Here is a 10,935-nt window from a genome sequence, read left to right as displayed (position 1 = left end):
CGCCGCCGCCGCCTGTTCTCCCGCCGGCGACGCCCGCAGTGGACGCTTCGCTGCAGCGGCCGGGCGCCTCCCTGGGTCACGCGCCGCCGATCGCTTCCCGTGACCAGCTGTCCTCTGACATGGAACTCTTGCCCGATCCGGACCACATGGCGTCTTCGCCTGTCGGGTGCTCCGACCCGATGGAGGTCGACCCTTCGGCCCCTCCTGTCTCTCTACGGGCGCATGCACCGCATGTTGGCGTGCACCCTGGACTAGGTTTTCAGGCGTTTCCTAACTCCCGTCGGACCGAATGGCAGGGTGCGGGTGGCACAGCCTCGCCTGTTGTTAGGCTCTCCACCTCGTCGTATACGTCAAAATGGGGTCCTCCCACGGCGGGCGGAAGCCTTATAACACAACCGTACGCCGATTTGCGGGGGAGGAATGTGGTGTCACCGCCAGACACCACACTTGCTTGGTGGTAGCCTTTAAATCGGCCGCCGTCCGGTAGTGTACGTCGGACCCGCGTGTCGCCACTATCAGTGATTGCAGACCGAGCGCCGCCACACGGAACGTCTAGAGAGACGTCCTAGCACTCGCCCCAGTTGTAAAGCCGACTTTGATAGCGATGGTTCACTGACAAATTACGCTCTCAATTGCCGAGACGATAGTTAGCATAGCCTTCAGCTACGTCATTTGCTACGACCTAGCAAGGCGCCATTATCATTTGCTATTGATCTTGTAATTCATGTATCCTCAAGAGCGATGTTCACCATTTATGGATTAAAGTTAAGTATTACACCATCTGCGTCCGTTTTTCTAAGTTCTAATTTCCTTGTCATTTTCCAGACCTCACGCCAGCCTGCGTGAGTTAAAACACTTGCATTTCGGCCTCCTCTAGCAACACGGTGTTGGCTCTTCTGCCAACACTACATTTACAGTAGAAAACTGTAGCCTGGAGTTTCGAAACATGTAAGTTGGATCTTTTGGTGTACATCTGTACAGAAAATTTTATTAATTAATACGTCGATAATGGGGAAATGAAGTTATCTGAGATACTTTCGATGTGCTGAGGTAATAGACCTAAACGAGGAAGAAAACATTATGCAGCGTGTTATGAAATTAGGTGTGGATCACACACACACCACAAAGAACGGGCACAATTGTATATAATAAATAGACTCGTAGTTTCATACCGAAACATGATTACTTATGATTCTAAATGGTTCAAATGGCTCTGAGCACTATAGGACTTAACATTTGAGGTCATCAGTCCTCTAGAACTTAGAATTACTTAAACCTAACTAACCTAAGGACATCACACACATCCATGACGAGCAGGATTCGAACCTGCGAACGTAGCAGTCGCGCGGTTCCGGACACTTAATATTCTATGTCCTACGATATAGGAAGCTACAAGAGAAAGCCACAGAGGGCCTGAATCGACATAATTCTCAGCTTTCTTCAATCGGTAAAACCATCATAAGTGATGAACGTCCTGTCTATGATAGTGACGGAATGGAATTAGGAATCAGACACTAATTCTTTACTAAAAATATAACGAAATGGTAACCAAAATAAAAAATAAATGGGGATAATCTCATGTAACGTAGAACAATTGGCTAAAACGGGACTCACCTGTGTTGCAATTGCGATTAAGTGTCTCTCACTCGCCGGCCGCGGTGGTCTAGCGGTTCTAGGCGCTCAGTCCGGAACCGCGCGAGTGCTACGGTCGCAAGTTCGAATACTGCCTCGGGCATGGATGTGTGTGATGTCCTTAGGTTAGTTAGGTTTATGTAGTTCTAAGTTCTAGGGGACTGATGACCACAGATGTTTAGTCGCATAGTGCTCAGAGCCATTTGAAGCATTTGTCTCTCACTCGACCGATTAAAATACGTTCCTGAGGGCCTATGTCAAGCGACGGACGATGCCCCTCGTAATGTTATCCAAAAAAATATTTGGTCCTGGAGTGTAGAAGAATAAAATTAAATGTATTTAATCATGAAAAGAAGCAAAATTTTTAAAAATACACCAAATAGAATTATTTTTAACGCGTTGTGGGGACCATCAACGAACGAAAAGAAGAAGTTTATGCTGGATGTGAAACTTACAAGATGACGACATGCTTGTGTTTGTTTGTCACCAACGTAATAGTAATCGAAGCGGCTGACAACACAAGTTACAAGGCGTCCAACGTATAGCCGGAGCGCGTGCGGTGTGTGCCGTCCGGGTAGTGAGACTGTTAAGGAAATGGAACTTACGTGGGAAACAAGGAAAATAACAGAAGCATGTTGCTAGCGCTCTACTGAGGAACTGAGGTCTCCACGCGGCTGTGTTACACAAGAATAGATCGTGAGTGATATAATAATGTTACTAAGGTGCAAAAAATTTATTAAATCGTGCTACCTATTTTTATAACATTAAAACTGTGTACATAATAAACTAGAGTTACGTTTATGTGGACCGGCAATGAGAGTAAAGTTGGATATTAACAAAAAAACAAAAAAGAAACTTGTAATAAGCTGTCCAAGTAGTGAGGTGCTGAGATCATGTAATACAAAAAATCTGATAGTCGGAATTGGCCAATAAAGCTCGATATCTTAATTCCGTTTGGTTGTTAAGAGTATTATTAGGTTACTGCCTTATGGACTTCATTGTAGGAGTATATATCTCCTTTGTCCTTCTAGGACATACCGATAAGCATTAGCAGATTAGCAGTTTCGCGGAAGAATGGAGCTACTGTGCATACTGTGGACACTACTCACCAAACGTCAATGTCTTCAAGGTACCGCCTGGGATTTTGCAATGCATTTTCTACGAATACGCATACACTGGCAGGTTGAATCCGCCCTCATCCGAAAAAATGAAAAACGGAGGATCCAAAAGTCATGATTCCACATCGTTCAGGCACTAACGACGAAACGCAAAACGTGAAATTTCGTCCGTTCGCTGTAATTCATGCACAGCTTTAAGTTCAGATGCAACTGTCTTCTATTCTGTTTCGCCACGACGATCTCTTAATTCCTACTTGCACAGATAAACGGGGTTGGAATTTCATCAGACTCATCTCTAATCTTTACATCGCGAGCACCATTTTATGTTGCATTCAACGGAACACACCTGCTCCACTCAGTCTAATGTAATGACACAATTAAGTACTCAGGACGAAGCATGCGGGAGCTACCCATGCACAGACGTGTGACAGCAACTGATTAGTTCATCGAAATTACGGTCTCTATCAGTTTCTGTAACGGGAAGAGCTCTTGTTCAATAACAGGGGTCAATTCCGTGTGAATCTAAAAAATATTTTATAGTAGTTCTGTTTTTACCAACCTGTTCGTAAACGCTTACCATGTTTTATACTTGATTTAGAAGCTCTCGACTCTTAACAGATAGCATTTAAAGGGAACGGTGCGTTTCTTCTCGGATTCATTCAGCGTAACCGAGATTCTCATCGAACTACAATATCAGACGCCACATGGCATCCCGTTACCATCAAGGAGCAGGTTCCTGTCACAATTCCGAAAACAGATTTTGCAGAAACTTTATTCCCACAAACATCTCGCAAAATAACCTTGGCGGAAAGTCAGAACCCGACGGAGGCCTACGGACAATCTTTCTTCCTACGCAGTGCTCGTAAATGGAACATATAAGTATGGAAATGAGAGTGGTTGCTCTCCGCCATATTGTACTAAGGATCGCGGTGCACATATTTACAATGTCGGGAAAGAAAATGCAACACCCTGACTGAGAAGGTAATTTTATTGACGAGTGATGTAACAGATAGTTCATCATTTAGGAGCTCACGATAAAAAAAATTCAGAGCTTATGAAACACACATGTTACAGTAATGGGTGCCCAGAAAGCCGCATCAGTACAATGTATACGCCCTACGGCGCCTATGGAACCTTGTAGTCTCTCATGCAAACGACCATAAAGGTCCCGCATGGCACCCTGCGATAGATGTTTCGAAAAATCTTGCGCGTTTTCGTGAAATTCGAAATTAGTTCCGGCAGGCTCTGGACAACGAGTGTGTTCCTGCTTCTTCTTCATATCGTACACGTTTCTAGATGTCGAGAAAGGTTTTCCTAGACAGGGCAATAGTTGTACGCCACGAAGAGCACATTGCGTAGGAGCAGCCGTATGTGGACGTGCTTTGTACTGCAGGAAAAGCACATCACCTTCATGTCAAAGAAACTGCAAAAGCAATGGGATAACAACCAGTCTCACGAGACCAGAGCAGCCATGCTTGGCAGTGTCGTGGTCCCAGTGGTAGCCCGACAAGAGTCACACATGATCTTCATCCTCCGCAAGCAGGTGTTTCCGATTGGTCCCTGACGACACGGCAGGTGGAACATGTTCCTGCATTACTCCCCTGGCTGACGTTCGATTGCCCACCGCTCCTAGCACAATGCGTCGATCTTGACACGTGTGTGTGTATTACGCGGACGTCTACAACCTGGTCTTCCGATGAGGGACTGTTCCACAGCCCTGAGTTGAGAATAGTAACATACCATCTGCCCAAGATGTGCAGCAATGCGGCGATACATTCATCGAGCTTCCCACACGCCCACAATGAGACCCTGTTCAAAAAAATGGCTCTGAGCACAATGGGACTCATCATCTTAGGTCATCAGTCCCCTAGAACTTAGAACTACTTAAACCTAACAAACCTAAGGACCCGAGGCAGGATTCGAAGCTGCGACAGTAGCGACCGCGCGGTTCCAGACTGTAGCGCCTATAACCGCATGGCCACAACGGCCGGCGCCGTTATCTGTCTCTCGTCGGCCAGTCACCACTGCAACACGGACGTACCCTCCTTTGCAGCCGGTGCCTGTAATCTCGTCACCGACAGCCCATTAAGCATCCCCTCTGCACGGCGCACGCGTTGACTGACGTTCCACCTCACACCCACTGTGATGTATTACCTTGCAGCAGTGTCTCCACAGCCCCGGTAACGAAACCGGCTCTTCACATCAATGCGAGGTGCGCGATGCTGTCCCAGCGGCACTCTGCTATCGGCCATTGGACACCGTTGCCTCCAGGCGTATCTGTGGATCAGGGTGCGGAGACGTGACAGAAACTGAATGAAAGAGTTAGTTATAATTACAGCTAGTCACCAGGTAGCTGATCTTGGTCTAAATTGTCACTCATACATTGTACTGAGGTGCGTGTCCGGCAGCGCAATTAAAATAACTGTCGCACAGTCTTTGTTTAATTTCCATTTTAAACATATGTATCGTCGGTGGGGTTGTTTTGACATGTTGTAATTGCGTTTCACTGTGCCACCAGCCACTTTGACAGTATCACGGTTCTGTCCCGTCTTGGTGACACAGGTGGTATGCAACACCTTCGTTAGCTACGTGAGGCATTATGAAGTTCCTTTCGTCTGTAGCTCCGAGCTTCCGGGCGCTGCGCTGTCAAACTCGTGGCTGCAGACAGAATCCAGTACTCTTGGCGATGTGTGGCGCGCTGTTCCGATAACACAACGCAATGCACCGCTATTGTAGTTGGAAACCTTTATTCACGGATTAGGATTTATTCTCTGCACTGTAACAGTACCAAATCAGTAAGAATATGGAGCGCCAACTTCGCTTCCACGTGAGTGTCTGGCCTAAATTCAGAACTCAAAAATAAATAATGAAGAGCCCTGCCTAACTATTCTGAGAGCGGATTCCGAGGTCTGACCACTGGACTAGAATACGTTCACAGCTTACAGTCCAGTGCACTACCTTCAACTGGCTATCGTTGATTCCACCGATAATCACAACAACAATATAGGAATATAGTAAAAGGCACTCAGAATGAAAAATGTTCCCACCGCAGCACAAATAAGGCCAGTATGTCCCCGGCAGAATAGGGCATGTAAAAGAAGCACTCACTCCGTCTTCAGGTCACGTGTGGCCTACCGGGACAATCCGACCTCCGTGTCATCTTCAGGGGAGGATGCGGATAGGAGGGGCGTGGGGTCAGCACACCGCTCTCCCGGTCGTTATGATGGTATTCTTGATCGAAGCCGCTACTATTCGGTCGAGTAGCTCCTCATTTGGCATCAAGACGCTGAGTGCACCCCGAAAAATGGCAACAGCGCATGGCGGCCCAGATGGTCACCCATCCAAGTGAGGACCACGCCCGACAGCACTTAACTTCGGTGATCTAACGGGAACCGGTGGATACACTGCGGTAAGGCCGTTGACCCATGTAAAAGAAGGGAACTAGATATTAGATTTACTTGGCAGCTTCAAAGATACTTAAACAAAATCTTGACATATTCGCTCTTTTTTACTTCTTATCAGTACCCATGCCATGCAATATAATGCATCGCGTCATGAAACGCAACACGAACAGGCCCACCCCCAGATATTTAATCCTCCACCCGAAAGACCTATTTAGCTGTTACATGAATGAGCTTCAGACATATGATATTACACAGGGTGAACGTTAATGAAACTGACAATTTTTAGGGACGGATTTATGACTGGAAACGGAGGAAATTGTGTCCTATTAGCACGTGTCCGGAAATGGACGCTGTGCGTGAAATGACTACGTTGTTGTTGTTGTGTTCTTCAGTCCTGAGACTGGTTTGATGCAGCTCTCCATGCTACTCTATCCTGTGCAAGCTTCTTCATCTCCCAGTACTTACTGCAACCTACATCCTTCTGAATCTGCTTAGTGTATTGATCTCTTGGTCTCCCTCTACGATTTTTACCCTCCACGCTGCCCTCCAATGCTAAATTTGTGATCCCTTGATGCCTCAAAACATGTCCTACCAACCGATCCCTTCTTCTAGTCAAGTTGTGCCACAAACTTCTCTTCTCCCCAATCCTATTCAATACCTCCTCATTAGTTACGTGATCTACCCACCTTATCTTCAGCATTCTTCTGTAGCACCACATTTCGAAAGCTTCTATTCTCTTCTTGTCCAAACTGGTTATCGTCCATGTTTCACTTCCACACATGGCTACACTCCATACAAATACTTTCAGAAACGACTTCCTGACACTTAAATCTATACTCGATGTTAGCCAATTTCTCTTCTTCAGAAACGATTTCCTTGCCATTGCCAGTCTACATTTTATATCCTCTCTACTTCGATCATAATCAGTTATTTTACTCCCTAAATAGCAAAACTCCTTTACTACTTTAAGTGTCTCATTTCCTAATCTAATCCCCTCAGCATCACCCGATTTAATTTGACTACATTCCATTATCCTCGTTTTGCTTTTGTTGATGTTCATCTTATATCCTCCTTTCAAGACACTGTCCATTCCGTTCAACTGCTCTTTCAAGTCCTTTGCTGTCTCTGACAGAATTACAATGTCATCGGCAAACCTCAAAGTTTTTACTTCTTCTCCATGAATTTTAATACCTACTCCGAGCTTTTCTTTTGTTTCCTTTACTGCTTGCTCAATATACAGATTGAATAACATCGGGGAGAGGCTACAACCCTGTCTCACTCCTTTCCCAACAACTGCTTCCCTTTCATGCCCCTCGACTCTTATAACTGCCATCTGGTTTCTGTACAAATTGTAAATAGCCTTTCGCTCCCTATATTTTACCCCTGCCACCTTCAGAATTTGAAAGAGAGTATTCCAGTTAACGTTGTCAAAAACTTTCTCTAAGTCCACAAATGCTAGAAACGTAGGTTTGCCTTTTCTTAATCTTTCTTCTAAGATAAGTCGTAAGGTTAGTATTTCCTCACGTGTTCCAACATTTCTACGGAATCCAAACTGATCTTCCCCGAGGTCCGCTTCTACCAGTTTTTCCATTCGTCTGTAAAGAATTCGCGTTAGTATTTTGCAGCTGTGACTTATTAAACTGATAGTTCGGTAATTTTCACATCTGTCAACACCTGCTTTCTTTGGGATTGGAATTATTATATTCTTCTTGAAGTCTGTGGGTATTTCGCCTGTCTCATACATCTTGCTCACCAGATGGTAGAGTTTTGTCATGACTGGCTCTCCCAAGGCCATCAGTAGTTCTAATGGAATGTTGTCTACTCCAGGGGCCTTGTTTCGACTCAGGTCTTTCAGTGCTCTGTCAAACTCTTAACGCAGTATCTTATCTCCCATTTCATCTTCATCTACATCCTCTTCCATTTCAATAATATTGTCCTCAAGTACATCGCTCTTGTATAAACCCTCTATATACTCCTTCCACCTTTCTGCCTTCCCTTCTTTGCTTAGAACTGGGTTGCCATCTGAGCTCTTGATATTCATACAAGTGGTTCTCTTCTCTCCAAAGGTCTCTTTAATTTTCCTGTAGGCAGTATCTATCTTACCCCTAGTGAGACAAGCCTCTACATCCTTACATTTGTCCTCTAGCCATCCCTGCTTAGCCATTTTGCACTTCCTGTCGATATCATTTTTGAGACGTTTGTATTCCTTTTTGCCTGCTTCATTTACTGCATTTTTATATTTTCTCCTTTCATCAATTAAATTCAATATTTCTTCTGTTACCCAAGGATTTCTATTAGCCCTCGTCTTTTTACCTACTTGATCCTCTGCTGCCTTCACTACTTCATCCCTCAGAGCTACCCATTCTTCTTCTACTGTATTTCTTTCCCCCATTCCTGTCAATTGTTCCCTTATGCTCTCCCTGAAACTCTCTACAACCTCTGGTTCTTTCAGTTTATCCATGTCCCATCTCCTTAAATTCCCACCTTTTTGCAGTTTCTTCAGTTTCAATCTGCAGTTCATAACCAATAGATTGTGGTCAGAATCCACATCTGCCCCTGGAAATGTCTTACAATTTAAAACCTGGTTCCTAAATCTCTGTCTTACCATTATATAATCTATCTGATACCTTTTAGTATCTCCAGGATTCTTCCAGGTATACAACCTTCTTTAATGATTCTTGAACCAAGTGTTAGCTATGATTAAGTTATGCTCTGTGCAACGTATCGTCTCAGAAAACAGTACAGAGCTGCATCGCATCCACGTCACAACAAATATTCAAACCATGGGATTGCAGCTGATAGGGACTGTAGCGGTTGTCATGCAAGATACGCATAATCGAACCTCGGCTTACAAACATGTTGGTGGGACTTGCCTGGAGCTTGTATTAGGGTTCGTCTCACCATCCTGTAGAATATGGTCCCCCAGACCTGATTTAAAAACAGTCCGCCACCTGCCTGCATGTTGGATTTTCTGAAAGGGCCCTTGATCACATAAATGTCCAAGAAGGGCTTTAAATATTATGTGATGTGGTCGGCGTCTATGGGGGTAATTGTTTTGGTATATCCGTGCTGCCTCTCGACCAAGTCCATCTGCTTGGTCGTACAAAAACATCATCCCGGTTTGCTTCCGACAAGGATACCGGACCATTCTGCTGCTTACTGCCGGCTGCGCTGCTGCTGCGGTCGCAGGTTCGAATCCTGCCTCGGCATGGATGTTTGTGGTGTCCTTAGGTTAGTTAGGTTTAAGTAGTTCTAAGTCTCGGGGACTGATGACCTCAGACGTTAAGTCCCAGAGTGCTCAGAGCCATTTGAACTATTTTTTTGCTGCTTGCAGTAGGCTGGATCAATCACACATCGTGCAAAGCACAAGAAGCAGATGGCATCTTTTTAAAGCAATTGTCATTCGTCAGCGCCATCTAACGTACCAACGCTGCATTCCGGACACTTACTCATAGGACTCATTGTTCCTCCATTGGCAGTCAGGAACCCGTCCCTGCAGTTTATAGGTTTCATTAATGTTTACCCTGTATCTTGTCCTCTATGGCTTGTGAATCTTACGGATTTTGAGCACGGCATCAGGGACTTTAGCTGATAAATTGAAAGATGTAGCTGTGCCAACTCGCTGCACTGGGGAAGTAGTGTTAACTCCTAAAAAAAACGTGGAGATGTCAGGATGTTCCGATTTAAATGTACTGAGAGCTGCAACTTAAGTCTAAAAACTGTCCCTCTGTCTTTATATCCCTAGCTCTGCCCAGGACATGTTCGCATTTTTTTGTATTACGGTAGGAGCACTTTTCATTCTGTTTCCCAACTTTTATTCTACGGTAATTCAGACGTTAGACCACCACAGTAGATTTTTGTTGACTCGTGTGACTGATCCGGTATAGGCTTTTGTTTCGAAATACTTCGATTATATAATGGGTTTTCACAATGCGAGTGGACACATTTGAGATTCATTGGGAGAGTCCTTAGAAAATGTAGTCCATCAACAAAGGAGGTGGCTTACAAAACACTCGTTCGACCTATAATTGAGTATTGTTCATCAGTGTGGGATCCGTACCAAGTCGGATTGACAGAGGAGATAGAGAAGATCCAAAGAAAAGTGGCGCGTTTCGTCACAGGGTTATTTGGTAAGCGTGATAGCGTTACGGAGATGTTTAGTAAACTCAAGTGGCAGACTCTGCAAGAGAGGCGCTCTGCATCGCGGTGTAGCTTGCTGTCCAAGTTTCGAGAGGGTGGCTTTCTGGATGAGGTATCGAATATATTACTTCCCCCTACTTATACCTCCCGAGGAGATCACGAATGTAAAATTAGAGAGATTCGAGCGCGCATGGAGGCTTTCCGGCAGTCGTTCTTCCCGCGAACCACACGCGACTGGAACAGAAAAGGGAAGTAACGACAGTGGCACGTAAAGTACCCTCCGCCACACACCGTTGTGTGGCTTGCGGAGTATAAATGTAGATCTAAATGTAGATTAATTAGATGCTTTTGTCTACCCTGTTACAAAATTTGAGTTGCTTAGGACAAATTTGGAACACGGAAGTGGTGCACATAAGAAAACTTACAAAAACCGTGTTTTTGCCCATAAAATTAGAATGAAGCTACGTTTCTGAAAGCGAGTTTTAATCGTATCGTAAGAATGCTTGTTTTAGTTATCTGATCAACTTTTAATAATTTCAGTGCAATAAATTCACCTAAGAAGAATTTTGCGTACTACATTCACTTCGACTTCAAGCCATCGTCTCTCAACAACGGATGAAAAGATCACTCCATAAAAGAAT

The 10,935-nt window shown here is 44.8% G+C and overlaps 1 pseudogene; it reads right to left on the bottom strand.

The window, feature by feature from the left end:
• Positions 1–6,055: 6,055 nt before the first annotated feature.
• LOC126264049 (5S ribosomal RNA) lies at positions 6,056–6,173 on the bottom strand (annotated as a pseudogene).
• Between the last annotated feature and the right edge of the window lie 4,762 nt (positions 6,174–10,935).

This window comes from Schistocerca nitens, chromosome 6 (genome assembly GCF_023898315.1).
Source record: "Schistocerca nitens isolate TAMUIC-IGC-003100 chromosome 6, iqSchNite1.1, whole genome shotgun sequence".
Taxonomy (NCBI): Eukaryota; Metazoa; Arthropoda; class Insecta; order Orthoptera; family Acrididae; genus Schistocerca; species Schistocerca nitens.
This window is presented reverse-complemented; position numbering and strand designations above follow the sequence as displayed.